The sequence below is a fragment of the Erithacus rubecula genome (genome assembly GCF_903797595.1).
Source record: "Erithacus rubecula genome assembly, contig: SUPER_W_unloc_4, whole genome shotgun sequence".
Classification (NCBI taxonomy): Eukaryota; Metazoa; Chordata; class Aves; order Passeriformes; family Muscicapidae; genus Erithacus; species Erithacus rubecula.
This window is the reverse complement of record NW_027636323.1, coordinates 497,884-514,725: the sequence shown is the minus strand read 5'-3', so window position 1 is coordinate 514,725 and position 16,842 is coordinate 497,884. Positions and strand designations below refer to the sequence as shown.

The 16,842-nt window shown below is 43.3% G+C and overlaps 1 pseudogene across 1 annotated transcript; it reads left to right on the top strand.

Moving 5' to 3' along the window:
* The first annotated feature begins 14,888 nt into the window (after positions 1-14,888).
* On the top strand, positions 14,889-15,865 carry LOC306814094 (tubulin-specific chaperone C pseudogene; annotated as a pseudogene). Its single transcript has one exon. The product of its transcript is annotated as a tubulin-specific chaperone C pseudogene (transcript).
* Positions 15,866-16,842: the final 977 nt, after the last annotated feature.

The following is a 16,842-nucleotide window of genomic DNA, read 5'->3' as shown; positions in this document are numbered from 1 at the left end:
GTAGTCGGGGGGTGTCTGTGATTGCCCCAGATGCCTCTTGACTCGGGCCCTCGTCATGGCTTCGGTCCTGGCCCCAGGTTAGCAGTCCTGGTTTTTCTGGGTTTCTCAGTCTGCTTGGTGCAGCTCTGGCTAGAAAACCTAGCACGGGCCATACTCCAGTTGCGACAGGCCTCCAGGGTCCATCCCTGTTTTTGCAGTCTGTTCACCTTCGAGTTTTTCCCGGTGCTGTCCGTTGGTCAGAGATCGCTTAAGGCGATCCTGGTCCACTAGAGTAACGATATCTCAGTGGGACCTCCAACTGTTACTGTATATGAGGTCACAGAGCAGCGAAAGGACACAATAACATGGCACACTCTTACATGCAGCAAGGAAGAGCAAGAAAGATCAATTTATTGAAGGAAGCCATTGCCTTAAATAAGGCACTTCATTAAAAACAAAATACAGACAGATCATTGGTCAGAGAAGGAGACACCTCTTGTCCCAGGCTTCTCTTGAATCCAGCAGGTGTTTATTTTTTTGTTAGGACTCTTTCTCTCATGTTTACAGTAGGGAAAAATCCTAGCTGAGCATGAGAAAGTCAGACTGGAAAAATCCTTTAAGATTCTTCCTGGGCCTGTAATGGCCACAGCCTGTATTGCTTGGTCATGCACTTGTCTCTCCACCTGTGTTCAAAGGCGATCCACAAACTGCAAGAAATTTTCTGAGGCAAACTGTTTAATGTTAACATAACTACCCTTGACTTCAACTGTTGGTAACTGGTTAAAATTGTTTCTGCTACATTACATATCCTATCCAAAACACACTTGGACAACACCCGAGTTTGTCTTTCAGGGCAGTGCCAATATCCTTCACTACACAGATGTTCATAGGTAATGTCATCCCCATCACTATCTTGTGCATTATCAGAGCTTTGCTGGAGCTCCTGTAGAAACACCCTTAGAGACCTTCTCCACTTGTTGTCCCATAAATCATACTCTGAGGGGGTCAACAGACACCGGAAAAGGTCTTTTATATCAGTTGGTACTAATTCATTGGAATTAAAAGTGACTCTCATTATTCCTTTAAAATTTCACTACTTCTGCCAAATTCCCATTGAACTTTAAAAATTTCCTTTTTATCTTGATAGGGCAAAGGATGATAACTTCTCTTGCCATTTCTCCTACTAGTATAAATCACTGGGGCTACTGATGGTAAATCTTCCTCTTCCTGGGTCTGACTTCTAGGGGATGCTCCCGTGCTTCCTGGGAGCTAGGCGGCAATCCACCCTCCAACCTGCGGGGTCCCAGGAGGGGCTGGTCCCTCACCTTCCCTTGGAGTCTCAGGAGGGTCTGGGCCCCTCCTCCACCCTGGGGTTCTGGGAGGGGCTGGGCACTCCCTCCACTGCCGGGCCAGGTAGGCTGCTCACCCCTCCCATCTGCAGAGAAAGGGATGGAGCTCTTTAGGCTCCTGCTCTGAGCCCTTAGGCTCTTACTTCGTCGGGTAATCTTAATAAGCAAAACAGCTAATAGTTAAAAAGGTTATTTATTACAAAGCACATCTTATTACAAAGCACATCAGTCTCAACAGCCAATAGCAAAAAGCAATGGCAAGCAATGGCAAAAGCAGCAGCAATATGCAATAAGCGAATGGCTAGAAGCCCTGCAAAAGCCAATAGCTAAAAACTGAACAGCTAAAAGCCTGTGGCTAAAAGCAACAACTCTCCCAATACATAGTCATATATAGGATTTTTCTAACAAGCTAAGATGCAAACTCAGACCACTACTTTTTAACCTATTAGAATTCTAGTTTCTTAGCTTACCAGGCTATGTGTAGAACTACGCATACAATCTATCTTGTTCTATCTAAGAAATGCCAGCAATATTCTTAGTATAACTCTATTATGTCTAAGCACTGTCTACAACTGCGGGCTTGGAACCTCTACTGAAGATATCAGTATTTTTGCAACCTTCACTAGAACACTCTCTACTACTGTGGAATCCAGACCTTTTACTCACTAAAAACATCATAACTCACTCTAAGACATTCAATCCCTTCACTCTGATTTCCCTATGAAGAATTCAGAGAGACCCCTAACTCACCGACTCCAACAATAACTCTTTACAGTCTGTCATTTCTAAGAAATACAGCGTAATTTTAGGTAATAATCAAATGTATGTGTGTGTGGTTATGCTTCTCAAATGCCGTAATCCTGACTGCCCAGCTAGCACCTGGAATCTAGCTGCTTTAAGATGTAAGTTTAGTTAAATACTTGTGTAGAATGTGCTGCACTTAGTAAAAAATAAAAATCACAGAATAACAGAATATGCTGAGTTGGAAGGAACACATCAAGTCCAATTTGTGTCTCTGTACAGGACACCCCAACATTCCCATCACGTACTGAAGAAGTTGAGCAAACTTCTTAAACTCTGTCAGGCTTCGTGCTGCGACCACTTCCCTGGGGAGCCTGTTCAGTGTCCAACTATCTTCTGGGTAGAAAACCTTTTCCTAATTTACAACCTAACCTCTCCTGAGGTTCGAACTTCTCTGACCTTCATGCCATTAACTTAAAGCAGTCCTGGCTTTTGTATAAAGTTTTCAATGATTTGCTGAGTCTTCTATGCGACACCACAAATAAAAGTAAATTAAATGTACTGTGCCATGTGTTCTAAGGACACCCTCCCTAAACAGGGAAGTGGGACCAGATGACCCACTGTGGTTTCTTCCAACCTGACCCATTCTGTGGTTCTGTGATTGCTTGAAATGTTTTGATGTTTGCAGGGGGGTGCGTGTAGAGCACGCTAACATCTGGTGCTCTGTAAGCACATCAGACTTAGTGGCTTATCCTGGAAACCAAATTAATGCAATAAACAGGACAATGTTGAAGCAGAAATTAGGAGCAGCTGCCCCAAGTAAGGCTACATGTAATAAACTGTTATGAAAAGAATTTAAGAAACGACAGTTGAAACTAGGAAAGATCTCTGACGTATCTTGCTCCTGACAGTGTGCAGGAAGAGAAGAAATGGAGGATGTTGTATTAGCATAACACACCTGCTACATGTAAACTGTGATTCAAAAGTATGGTATATTCTAAAAGCAAGCTACTTCGCAATAAACAAAAATGTCAATAGTGCTTTGTGCTCTTGTATAGCTAGTTTAAAAGAAAGTCACTTCAGCAGCTTTTGTATGGTGGTTAAAAAGATGCAAAAATGTGAAGATTAATATAACGAAATGGACTGTAATTCTAAACACTTAGTGCTGTTAAATTCTCATTTTTAGTGTTGTTTTATGTGTATTTTTTTACAATTTTAAGTGTCTTTGGCCGCAGTGCTTGGGCAGCCTGCCTGTTTTGTGTACAGACAAGAACACTGGCAGCTAATTTGGGGCTTTTTCATGCTTGAAGAGGAATACTTCCACTTCGAATAAGAAGATCAGGACTGTTTAGGCCAAAAAGTTCTCATATTCTGGCCTTAACCTGTAACTTATACAAAGAAGAAGAATTACAACTTTCACCAGTGCCATACTACATACCCTGTCTAATTCATCCCAATACTAGACATACTAGCTAAGTGCAAATGTTAAAATTGTAGAAAAAAAATTAGTATTGAAATTCACAAAATCAATACTCATTATAAAAAGTGTCAAGGCCAAATTTATTCTCTATACAGATAAAACGAAAAAAACACTGAAATAATAACTTTGCTTTGTGAATGGGAATTTCTAGTGCCTGTTGAATGGGAAATACCTAAAGAGCAGTGAAAATCTACAGTTGAGAAGTGTCAAAAACAATTTGCCTAAAAATTAGCAAAAAGGAAATAGAGGGCAAGACCAAGTTGGACACTATACTTGCCACCAAGAAGATCATATACACCTGCTATGGGTAGCAACCCCATAGGCATGGGAAGTGGTAGTATAAGCCATACTGGACCTCTGATATTCCTTTTTCTGTCACTCCTTTTTTTGTCTTTTCCCTTATGGGATACCAACCAAGTCATGTCACAGACGCTACCAAAAGCTGTATATGGTAAGACATCGTGGTTCTATTCTTATTACACACGCCCATGTCAACAGTCACTGTTATAACCCATCAAGTACTTGAATGCAAAATGGAAAAATAATAAATTGCAAAAAACCTCCCAACTAGTAAGCGTAAAAAAGAATGCCAGTACAAAAATCTAACTTTGTACCAATTTCACTTCAATAGACCTTTTATTTTGGAACAAAATGACAGTTAAAGATATAAAACTCTGTCCTGGTTTGAAGGACAGGTGTCTGCCGATAAAGGCAGAAGTTTTCCTTTGAAATAGAGACAAATTCCACTACCTCCAAGTATTATAATTGTTTGAATCAAGGACTCTGAGGCAGAGATAAGGGGGTAAGAATAATAGCTCTTTTACTAATATATCTAACCGTACAAGCAGAAACAACAGCAGTTGTTAAAATTACTAACAAAAAAGAACAGATAACTCGGTTCCAGTCATTTCTTTAGCTGCAGGCACACTCTCTCTGCGCTTGGTCCCGGTGCTGCAGCTGGAACAAAGCCCGGCTGCTGCAGAGAAGCAGCGGGAGCGGAGGCAGGAGGGGGCGGCAGTGGCCACGCCGGTCTGGGGTGGGAACGGGCTGGAGAGGGCAGCTCCTCGCTTACCGTTTGGGTTCTGGTGGTCAGCTGTGTCCGCAGAGGCAGGAGGCTGGAACGGGGCAGATGAGGGCAGGTGATCGCAGAGGGTCTGGCTCTCCTGCGTTCGGCCACATGGCTGGAGACGGGGGTCCTCCTCCGAGCTTGCCGGAAACACGAGTCCCCCTCCGGAAAGCCGCTCCCACCTACCCCTTTTGTCTAGAGTCATCAAAGGTCCTGGGTGTAACCCGGCCAGCTCCATTGTCATGATAATGAAAAAAATTCTTTAAATTGATACAGTAATAGAAAAACACTCAACCCCCAACAAACTCCCATTTATATGTTTAACCAAATTATCAGAGTTCAAATAGTAGTAAAAATAGCTAAAGAAATATCTCAAACCTGAGCAAGAGTGTATCAAAACCACATAACATTAAATTATTTGTTAACTAAAAAAAGTAAAGTTTGTGAAAAGTTTAGCATGTCTGAATGTTGTTTACAAATTAATAATAACAGAAAAATTGTTACTCAGCTAACAAAATATATTAAGTGACTAGCACACGTCCCAGTTCAAAGATGCAATTCCATCCTTCAAAGATCTTGGTAAAATCAATTCTTTGATACAGTGTGGTGAAAAAAAAGAGCAAAACTCATAATACTGTGTTCAGTACTAAAGTTACTGTTTTTACCATGTCTAATTCCATGTTTAATTCCATGTTTTACTCAATAATTCAAGGCATGCAAATTTCAGCCATCCCCATCAATCCTGAACTTGCCGCCTCAGAGAAAACTCTCAAACTAATGATATTAACTAAAAATAATAAGAAACAAACTCCTGCAGAAAAAAAAAAAACCAAAAAACCACAACCCCCCCCTCCCAAAAAAAAAAAACCCACTAGCTTGATTTAAAGAACAGACACAAATCAATGAGGTAAAAAAGAAGATGGGGGATTGTGAGATGTTATATAGTGATTTGTGTAATTATAGAAATACACCATGAAATCAATATAAAGAAGAATACTAAATTCAAAGTAAAGCATGGACATGAGACAAAGGAAAATATAATTATTTCATTATATTTGTTAATATCACTTTGCTGTGCTTTTTGGTTTTATGTATTTTTTACTTTGCCACTATAATTATGAATTGTATCCACTTTTTATGTATAAGGAAATGCAGGCTTGTATGAACAGAAGCAAACATGTCACTGCTGTTACCCGCTTGCTAGAAGTGTAACCTGACAACATGTTCAAGCCTTGTCCAGAGCTGGTAGGGGCCTGTAGCCACTGCCACTTGAGTGCTGGCTAACATGTTAAGGCTTGCTCAGACTTGTACCCCAGCACTGTGGGCATGTCACAGTGCACCAAGAAACTCCCTATAAAAGAGGCAGTGACCAGGAGTAAGATGGACGTGTTGGCGGAGCGCAGAATTCTCGCATCCCCAGCGTTGCTTGCCTGTTCCTTATCAAAAAATTAATAAATTGTCTTATTGATTGACCTACCCAATTTTGGAGAGTAATTTATAACATTAAGAGGCAATTTTTGGAGTCAGTGAGTCGGGAATCTCTCTGAATTCTTCAGAGAGAAATCAGAGTGCAGGGATTGAATTAAAGCCTTTGGATGGAATGTTTTAAGCCACTCACACATAAATCAGAGGTGTAAGTTTAAGTTTTAGGATAAGTAAGTGAGTCAGTAAGTAAGTTTTAGAATGAGCTCTAGTGCTTTTAGTGAGTGAAAGGTTTCAGATGCAAGAGTAGAAGTGTGAGTTCTGGTGAAGGCTCAAACACATACTAGTTTTTTCAGTGAAGGCTCCAGGAACATAGTTTTAGGCATAATAGAACTACAGAAAGAATATCGCCTACATTTTTCAGATAGAACAAGATAAACCAATATGCGTAGTTTAGACATAACCTGGCATGTTAAGAAACTAGAATTCTAATAGGTTAAGGAGTGGTGGTCCGAGTTTGTGCTTTAGGTTGTTGGGAAGATTCTATATAAGAGCATGCATTGGGGAGAGCTGGGGCTTTTGCCATCGCTTTTTGCCATTTGCTTTTACTTGCTTTTCTCTCTCGCCGTCATCATCAACACCCAAGAAGAAGACAGGAGCAGCTTCTGCTTCTATTTGGGACTCTATATCAAAACTTAGCATGGACTTTAACATCTGTGACTCTGTGCCTTTTGAGACTGATGTGCCTTTGTAATAAACAGCTTTATAGCAACTATTAGCTGTTTGCTCATTTAAGAAGATAGCCTAACGAAGTTGGTGCCCAGAGCACCAGAAGTTTGATTTAAAAATTAAAAATCATTTAAACTTAATATGCTGAAATCAGATTATTTTCCCTGAATGATTGTTGGAGGTCAGGATGTTTTCCTTTTTGGTGTTTGGTGGGGTTTTTTTTCTTTCTCTCATGGAATTTCATCCCATTTGTTGCTAATAGAGAATAACTACAGATACTTAAGAGAACAAAAGATGTGGCTGGGAGGAGGGGGAAGGATGCAGCTGGCTGGTCTCTTACCTGAGATGTTTTCTCTTGGGAAAGGTAGAGATATCTTGAGATTTTGGTGGGGGCTGGGCGGGGGGGGAGCGGGGCTGGGCTTGTCTCCTCTCGCTCTCCTGTCTTGGCATCAGAGTAGGACAGCTGAACTGTTTCTTACCAGAGCGAGAATCCACTGCCACCGAGGAGCCCAGCCCTATACTGCTTCTTCCTTAAGGTGGGTGAGCCTTTGCTCATAAGAGCAGCTGTTGAACTGGGACCTTATTAACACCTGATCTGACTAGAAAGGACCCCTCATCATCTATTCGGGTGCTTCAGGGGAAAACCCGGAACCCCAAGCCCCCTTCCTTTTCCCACAGGATGCGTCTCCCTGGCTGCAAGCGGCAGTTGCGACCGAGAAGCTCGACTGCCGCTGCCCAGCTCTACTGCTTTCTGCCACTGCATCGGGCTTTTTTCGCTACACTCTAACCCAGCACCCTGCATCCACGAGATCCCCGGGGCTCCTGCTAAGGCTGCGGAGTTTTCTATTACATTTTGTTTGTCATCCCAGGAGTGTGCCTGCCTCTGCCATGCCAGCTACCACTCCGTGGTTACCTGCTGCATCCCATTTGACCGTGCAGCCCACCCACCCGCCATTACCACGTGAGGGAGATGCGGCTGAGCTAGTGTCACAGCGCCCCCTGCAGCCATGGGGGAATGATCACACCTGCCCTGACCTGCCAGGTACCAATATCATCCCTGCCGGCTCTGACCGTAATTACACCAAAGGGGAAAGTGCATGACAGCTGAGAGTAGTCTGTTGGGTTTCTGGTTTGGTTTGTTGTTGCTGCCTCCATTGTTGTTGTTTGTTTGCCTTGTTATACATATACGTACTAGTAAAGAACTGTATTCCTTTTCCCATATCTTTGCCAGAAAACCCCTTAATTGCAAAGTTATAATAATTTGGAGTGAAGGGGATCATATTTTCCATTCCAAGGGAGTTTTCCACCTTCCTTGGCAGACACCCATCTTTCAAATCAGGAAAATGACATGCATGTGTTTGCAGTTTCTGTACTCATGCTCATATAGTATGAATGTTGGTCTTACTCTTAATTAAGAACCTTTAGGATGCATGATTTTTTTTCAGGTAAATTAATATTGTATAAACAAAACTTAGACATTTAATCACTGGTGCTTTTCTGAGAAGACATAATGAGTGTTTCGCAAATTCCATGGAAACAGCCTTTTATAAAACAAATCATTTTATTTGAATTTTCAATGGATTAGTGTTCAAGTATCAGATAGTTCTAATAATCATAGTGAAAAGCCTTAAGTAGCAAATTTTGAAGCAATAGCAATTATAATTTTATATTGGTATTTGAGACTTGTTGCCAAAGTTACATGATACTTTGTTGACTGAAATAGTTGTGTCTATTGTCTTTTTTAGACTGCCAGTAATACAAGGGATTAGCCTTTGATTTTTATATAGGTGAATAATTCAGCTGGACTGTAATAAGGCAGAATGTATTTGTATTCATTCACTGATGGTTTTCTTTGTAATTGCCAGCTTATTACTTAAGTGAAATTTATCCTCATGCTCATAAATCTGTTCTTAGTAACTATGCTACTGGAGATTTCAATAAGTCATCCTGTGAACAGTAAAACATGATTCCTAGTGAAATCATCGGGATTCTGGTAAAGTAGATCTCTAAGTTGCTGCTCATAGTCAAATTTATTCCCTGAGATTATATTTTCATTAGTTCTCACTGAAAAAAAAGAGTAAAAATAAGCCGATTCAGCTCTTTCATTGTGAGTTACACAAATAATGTGTTAAGACGTTTGAAATGCTCTGAAAACATACCACACCAGTAACTATTGGACTTCTGGTCATAAGAAGCAAATGCTTCTGTAAAACCAAAATGTCAGTCACAGTAGACTAATAGTGGTATAAACTCCAAAGGAAATATTGTATTTTTCCCAAAAATGGATCTAGTGCTCTTTCTACAGTAGTTTCAAAACACTAACTCAGGCTAGAGTTTAATAACTTAGATGGGGCTACATCAAGCAAGTCCATGTTGTTTTTTTGCGGTTAAAGTAAAATACACAAATTTAACACCCATGTTTAAAAACATACCTTTGTTCATTTCTTACCAGTGTAATCCATAGCACTTAATGTAGAAAGCATCACAGGAAAGCTTCCAATTATAAAAAAGTAAGCAAAAGTGATGTCAATGAACTCTTGAAAGATTCTCCACCCTGAAATTATTATGAAGTACTCGCTTGTGTGAGATTTCATGACAATGGAGTCTTGGTTTAAAAGACAGGTGTCTGCTGAGGAAGGCAAAAACCTCCATTGGAATTGAAAATAAGACCCCCTTCCCTCTAAATTATTTTAACTTTGAAATTAACTTGGAAATCTGAGTGATAATGTCACCCCTGAGTCTCCTTTTCTCCAGGCTAAACAACCTCTGCTAGTTCAGCTGTTCCTCATAAGACCTGTGTTCAAAGCCCCTCACCAGCCTTTTTGCTCCCCTCTGGGCATGCTCAAGTATCTCAACATCCTTCCTAAACTGAGGGGCCCAGAACTGGACACAGCACTCAAGGCCTATAGTTACCAGGATCCTCCTTCCCACTCTTTTTGTGAATGGACATAGCATTGACAAGTTTCCAGTCATCTCGAACCTCACCAGTGTTCCAGGACTGTTGGTAAATGGCTCATCTGCCAGCTCCCTCATTACTCTGGGATGGATCTCATCTGGTCCCATAGATGTATGAACATCCAAGCGGCTCAGCAGTTCTCTGACTGCTTCCTCCTGGATAACACAGGGACCATTCTGCCCCCTGACACCATCTACCAACCCAGGAGGACAGTTGTCCTGAGGACAAGCCATCTTTCCACTAAAGACTGAGGCAAAGAAGGTGTTAAGCACTTCCACCTTCTCCTCATCTGCAGTTATTAAGTTCCCTCCCGCATCCAGTAGAGAATGAAGGTTGGTCTTTGTCACGGTCCGCCCAATTCAAGAGCGAGTCGCGACTGGTTCTTTTATGGATCTTAGAGCGCAAAAGACACAGCAGGGGACAAAATCAGTTTGCTTCTACAGAAATGCACTTTATTTAGTGCCAACCAAAATGCGATAGTGGGACAGAGAGAGAGAGAGAGAGAGAGAAAGGGGGGTCGGGATTATAGCTACCAAGACGGGCAGATGAATCCTCGTGGAGCCAGCCAGTAGATGTCCGTTGCCGTCTGAGGAGATCTTGGGGGTCTCCTCTGAGAAAGTCACTTTTATAGTCCTTTCCCAAAGCGAGTGGCTTCTGGCCAAAAGGTGGGAAGATTTATGGACTATTGTATGTGGAGCTCGTTACGCGGGGGAACAGGTGGAAACAGGACGCTTCAAGGCACATCAGACCATCTTTGTCGTCATGAACACACGCAGGGCAGCCCATACTGACCAGTCCATTGTTCTTTCATCTGTGGGAGCTTGTTGAGTAAACTCCCCGTGACTAGTTGTCATGAGAAACCAGTCCTGGTAGGCATCACCTGCGTAACAGTCACTTGGCGTTCCTCCCATCCCTGGCCAGCGCAGGCCTCAGGTGAGGGTCGTTGGGCAGAAACAGACGAGAGGCTCGGACGGACTCTCACAGTCTTGCCCTTCCTTTTGCCATTAATATATTTGTAAAAACATTTCTTATTATCTTTCACAGAAGTCGCCATTTTTAGTTCAAACGCAGCTTTGGCCTCCCTAATTTTTTTCCTACATGCTCTAACAGCTTCCTTAAAAACTTTTTGAGAGACCTGACTCTCCTTCCAAAGATGATGTGTAACTATTTTTAGGATTGGGTGTTTTCCAACTCTGGGGTCTGCAGCCCTGAGTCCAGGTACTTCTGAACCCCGGATGCAGAGTCCCTAGCTACTCACTAGCAAAGAACAAAGGCTTGAGACTGCTCAGCAAAAGTTCCGAGGATAACTTTATTGTCCTCAAAGGGATATGCTAACAAAGGTCTAATTATATCAGATAACAAAAGACTTTATATAGGTTTCCAGAGGATTGAGTTTCTAACCAATAAAAGCTACAACTTACAAACAAACCAATTATGTTAAATCTCTAAGTAAGAAAAGAACCAGTTAAATTGTGACTTTAAGAGCCAATAGAAATCCTAAGAGATAATGGGGTCTTCCATAAGGTAGGGGGGGTTTCGTTTGAAGGAATTTCTTTGTTTCATGGGATGGCATCCCAGGGGTATGCTTTAGGGAGTGTAACATCTTCTACAATGATGCATACTCTTTTTATTCCTAAGTTCCTCCAAAACCTCCTTTCCCATCCAGGCTGGACATTTGCCTTGTAAACTCATCTTTCAGCACACAGGGATGGTTTCTTTCTGTGCCCTCAAGATCTCTGTTTTGAAGCACTCCCTCCTTTCCTGAACTTCTTTGTTTTTAAGGGCTGCTCCCCAAGGAACTCTCTGAATAAGTCTCCTATATAGGACAAAGTCTGCCCTCCAGAAGTCCAATGTAAAAGTCTTATTGACGTTCCTCCTCACTTCACCCAATATCAAGAACTCTATGATTTAATGATCACTATGACCCAAGTGGCCTCCAACCACCACATCTCCCACCAGTCCATCTTTATTTTCAAACAAGATGTCTAACATAGTCCCTGCCCTAGTGGGCTCACTCACCAGCTGCAACAAAAAGTTGTCCTCCACACACACTTAAGAACTTCCTGGACTGCCTCCTTTCTGTTGTATTAAGTTCCCAGCAGATGTCTGGTAGCTTAAAGTGTTGGAGTCAGTGAGTTAGGAGTGTCTCTGAATTCTTCAGAGGGAAATCAGAGTGCAGGGATTGAATTAAATCCTTTGGATGGTTTGAAGTATGTTAAGCTGCTCACAAAAAGTAGAGATGTAAGTTTAAGTTTTAGAATAAGTAAGCAAGTAAGTAAGTAAGTTTTAGAATGAGCTTTAAGTGCTTTTAGTGAGTAAAAGGTCTCAGATGCCAGAGTAGAAGTGTGAGTTCTGGTGAAAGTTGAAAAACAGTCTTAGATACTTGTGTTTCTGTGGAGGCTCCAGGAATATAGTTTAAGATATAGTAAAACTATAGTAAGAATATTGCTTACATTTTTCAGATAGAACAAGATAAACCATATGCATAGTTTATACGTAACCTGTCATGTTAAGAAACTAGAATTCTAATAGGTTAAGAAGTAGTGGTTCGAGTTTGTGTCTTAGCTTGTTGGGAAGATTCTATATAAGAACATGCATTGGGGAGAGCTGGTGCTTTTTGCCATTTGCTTTGCTTTGCTTTTGTTCCTGCTCTCTCACCACTGTCAACAACACCCAAGAATAAGACAGAAGCTGCCCAGCAGTATCAGCCATGCTGGGACCTCCAGGAGCAACTTCTGCTTGTATTTGGGACTTTATACCAAAACTTAGCATGATCTTAGTGCCTGTGACTCTTTTGCCTTTTGAGACTGATGTGTTTCTGCAATAAACAACTTTATAGGAACTATTAGCTGCTTTGCTCATTAAAGAAAACAAACTGAAAAATTGGTGCCCAGAGCACCAGAAATTTAACCCCACATTAGAGTCAGCTACAAGAACAAGGGCTGGTCATTCTGAAACATTCTCCAGCTGCTTGTAGAATAAGTTGTCCACCTCTTCTTCCTGGTTGGGTGGACGATAATAGACTCCCAGTAGGATGTCATCCTTGTTGGACTTCCCCTTAATTCTTGCCTATAAGCATTCAACTTCAACTGAAGTAACAGGAACTCAGCTGGCGGAAGAGATAGAAAAGGGGCTTCCTTTGCAAACTCACAGGGAGCAACTGGTCCTGGTGCCACTCTAGATGATGAAATGGACTGTAGCAGGAACCTTGTAGCAGGATGGAACAGCAGAGGTGAGCACACCCGGGATGGCAAACAAAGTGTAACAAAAACTCCAAAGCCATGGAAGGATTCATGGGGGTCCAGGCGGAGAAGGGGTGTCAAGTTAAAGTGTAGAAAAAAATGCCTGAAGCAGTGTCAGAAAAACACTGGTGCTGGGCAAGTTGTAGCCAGGCTTCCACGTGCAGCTGCCACTAGCATCCAGGAGACCCTCTCTCCAGAGGAGGGAAGGGGTCTGGGTTCCCTTCCCAATGAGGTTGGGCTTTGAAAAGGTCCCAGTTCAACAGCTGCTCTTAGTAGCAAAGGCTCACCCATGATAAGGAGAAGTAGTGCAAGACAAAGAATCTGCGGGAGCAGCAAATCGTCTGGGCATCAAGTCCAGCACCAAAACCCCACCTGTCTCCACCCCAATCCCAGGAGAGAGCGTGCGTGAGGGCTGAGCCGAGACCCTTCACTTCCTAAGAGAAAGCCCCCCCCCCAGCTAAGAAATGGTAGGAAACTGCACCCTTCCTCCTCCTCTTCCTCCCAGTGATATCTTTTGTCTCTTAAGTATTGTCATTATCATCTCTTAGGCAAAAAATGGGAGAAAATTTCCTGAGAGAAAGAAAAAAAAAAACAACCAAGAAATTTTAACCTCCAACAGATGGAAACTTGGAAATATGAACTATTGCTGCAAATTCAGATATAATATATAATTTTTTCCTGAAAGTATATGAGTGTAAATTTCAGCAAGTATTCATCAAAGATGTATAGTCTGTACTGTACACAACATACAACATTTCTAGTATTAATTTACATATTTACACATATCACACTTTCATTTAATTGAAAAATGTAGGGATACTTTTATTGAAGTGTCTTAGGGTGATTTTATGATAATACTATATTCCTCTATCATCTGCTTTTTGCCCAGAAATGGGTCCTGTAGCTTTAAGCTGGGTCCTGAGGGGAGTAAACTGGGTCAGGTGGAGGGGTGGGAGCCAGGTGTTAAAAATGGACAATATAATATTGTCTTTCACATTTATGCATTATCCTTTGCATGTTGTTATTGATCATAAGTATTAGGATATGTTAGAATTTATAACCTTTTTTTAGCTGATTGTTAGTATAACAATCTATCAGTTTACGTATGTACTGAATGGCTTATGAAAATAGTGGTGTGATGAATGTGTTATATCAAAATGATGCCTGGGTTTTTAGCTTTTATATTTTTCAGACTCCCTGCTGCTTGGTATGTGGCTCTGAAACTTCATGTTAGGTATTGGTAAGTTCTCTTTGCAGTGTAGTTGGACAAAACAATCCCTTCCTGGCTTGAGAATTTTTGTGGCTTGTATTTCTTCCTTCAATGTTGGTAGATTTTTCCAGGGAGTTAAATCTAGCCCCCGAGACTCCTGGGTCCCATTCCAGGGTCTCTGAGACCCCTGCCAGGGGGGTCTGGAGATATTCAGGGAAGCCAGGGGAGCACCCTGGACTCCCACAGGCTCTGGTCAGTAAAAGAGGAGATAGGTGGGCCCTGGTAGCAATGGACACTGCCCCCACCGCCATCTCCGGCACCGCCCCAGGGGGTCAGGAAGGGGAGAGGAGAAAGCCAGAGTGTGCAACCCTCAACACTGCTCCAAGAGTAGGGGCTGGGGGACAGGGCCTTTTGCAAAGAAGGCAGAGAGGGAACCTCCTATAGGGGAAGTGGCGCCTCCTCTGTTCTTAGGCATGTGAGATACCATGGCAACCCCGAAGGCCAGGGAAATTCCATGGGAAATGACACCATCAAAGATTGAAGACATACATCCTGGAGGCGATGTTGCAATAGGTCTTGCATGGTGCTTTCTAGGATGGGGACTAGCCAAGGTAGGCTGTTGGCTACAACAGACTCAGACAGCTCTTATTCAAATGGCTCTGAGGAGGAAGAAGAGGATGATGAAATGGACAAAATTATTGCTGCCTTAAACAAATGAAGGAGGGGAGGCGAGCGGCCGTGGCTGATGCTTCACAGACTGAGGTGGTGGCAGGTTCCACCGCATTCGCAGTGCTGCTGAAGGAGCAGCTGCACGGCATGGAGCGGCAGTGGCAGAAGAAGGAGGCGCAGGTAGTGAAGGAGGAACAGAGCGAGTTCTTCCTGGCCGCCTTCACCCGGGAGCAGGGGACCATGAAGGTGCTGCTGGTGGAGGGCATGCTGGAGGAGGCAGCTGACGGGCAGCGGGCGGTTCATAGCGCCCTACGAGGTGCAGCAGGGGCAGGAGACCGTGGTGTGGCTGCAGGAGGACCTGGCGGCATGGTGACAGCAGCTGCAGTCCAAGAAGAAATTCTCCTTCCGCACCCTCAAGAAAGAAGCGGCCCTGGGCAGCACCCAGCTCCCCGCCAAGCCCTCCCTGCTGGCCTCCGCCGCTCCTGGCCCCGGCCTCGCTGAGAACGAATCGGGTGGGCTGCTGCTGTGCGAGTTCAGCGGCACCCAGGACAAGGAGCTGGAGCTTGGCCCCCGGAGCTGCTGCAGCGGGATGTGCTGCTGTCAGAGCTGCACTGCTGCTGGGTGCAGCTCCGCTGCAACTCCAACACACTGCAGGTGCACTACTGCCACGGCTGCACCGTGCTCTGCGAGCCCATGTCCATCTTCATGCTGGTGGACGGCTGCAGTGACTTCCTGCTGGCGCTGGCCTGTTAGCAGCTCTACACACACTGCACCACCCAAGGCTGGGTCTACGTGCAAGTCACCAGCCAGGCCATCATCGAGGCCTGCTCTGAGGTCTCCTTCACCCCCTACTCCTGGAACTATGCTGGTATCGAGTAAGATTTCAAGTCATCTGGGCTACACAGAAACAAAATAGTAACAACTGGAACCTGGTAGATGATTTTAACTGGCTAGCCGCCAACAAGCCTTCACCCAACTGGAGCCTGATCCCCGAGCAGGAAAGAATCACTTGCTGGGACTGACTGCCGGGTCCGCTCTGCTGTGTAAGGGATCCGCGTGTAAATACACTGATCCATGAACTGTGGGACTTAATCCCCGCTATGCCATTAAATAATTTCATTCTGTATTCAAATTTTGAAATACAATATATGGCTGGATTTCATAGTTCAAGAATGTGATGAAAACCTTTTGTTCGCCTGATAGACCTTGAGAGGATTTGCAAGGACTTGGAGGTTGAAATATCATTTTGCTGTTTTGCTTTACTTGCAAGGATGCTGTTAATTATTTTGCTTTGCTTGTCTGAAAGACCTTGAGAGTGAGCCAAGATGTCTCTAATTGTTTTGCTTTGCTTGCCAAGACGCTGATAGTTATTTTCACTTTGCTTGCGTTAATCATCTATCGCCTTAAGTGTTAGTAAGGGTCAGTAAAACAAGGGTGAGGAAGACTACTCATCTTCATCCCTCGACCACCAGAAGGCAGAAGAAGACCCCCTAGCAACTGAAGGAGCGTGCGCGGAACTACTAGGGGGGGGGCATGAAACCCGAGGAGCATGCGTAGAACTACTAGAGGAGGGGCATGGAACCCCGGAAACTGAACAACTTAAAAGAAGTGAGCGGAGGGGGGGGGGCGCGACAGTTTCGGAGCAGGAGCTCCCCTGTCGCCCGGCGCTGTGGATTTTGCTTTTGCCTTCTGTAACTAATAAATCTTTTTAATTTTGATTTGATCCTTTATGGCCCATTGCGTTCATTTATAACAAAGAATACCAGTCAGGTATTGTTTACTGTTCTTGCACAAGTTGCTGCTATAATCTGTAGGATTTGCCAATTTCTGAAGGACCTCATTGTGAGTTTTACCTTATTGACATGGGGCAAAGGCTACTGATGCACAAACAACAGTGAGCCTCTGTTAGAGCTGTTGTGCTGCTTTCGCTCACCCAGGATGACTAAATTAGCTGCGAGTAGTGCAATCTATAGGGGAATGAAAATAACAAATACCAAAT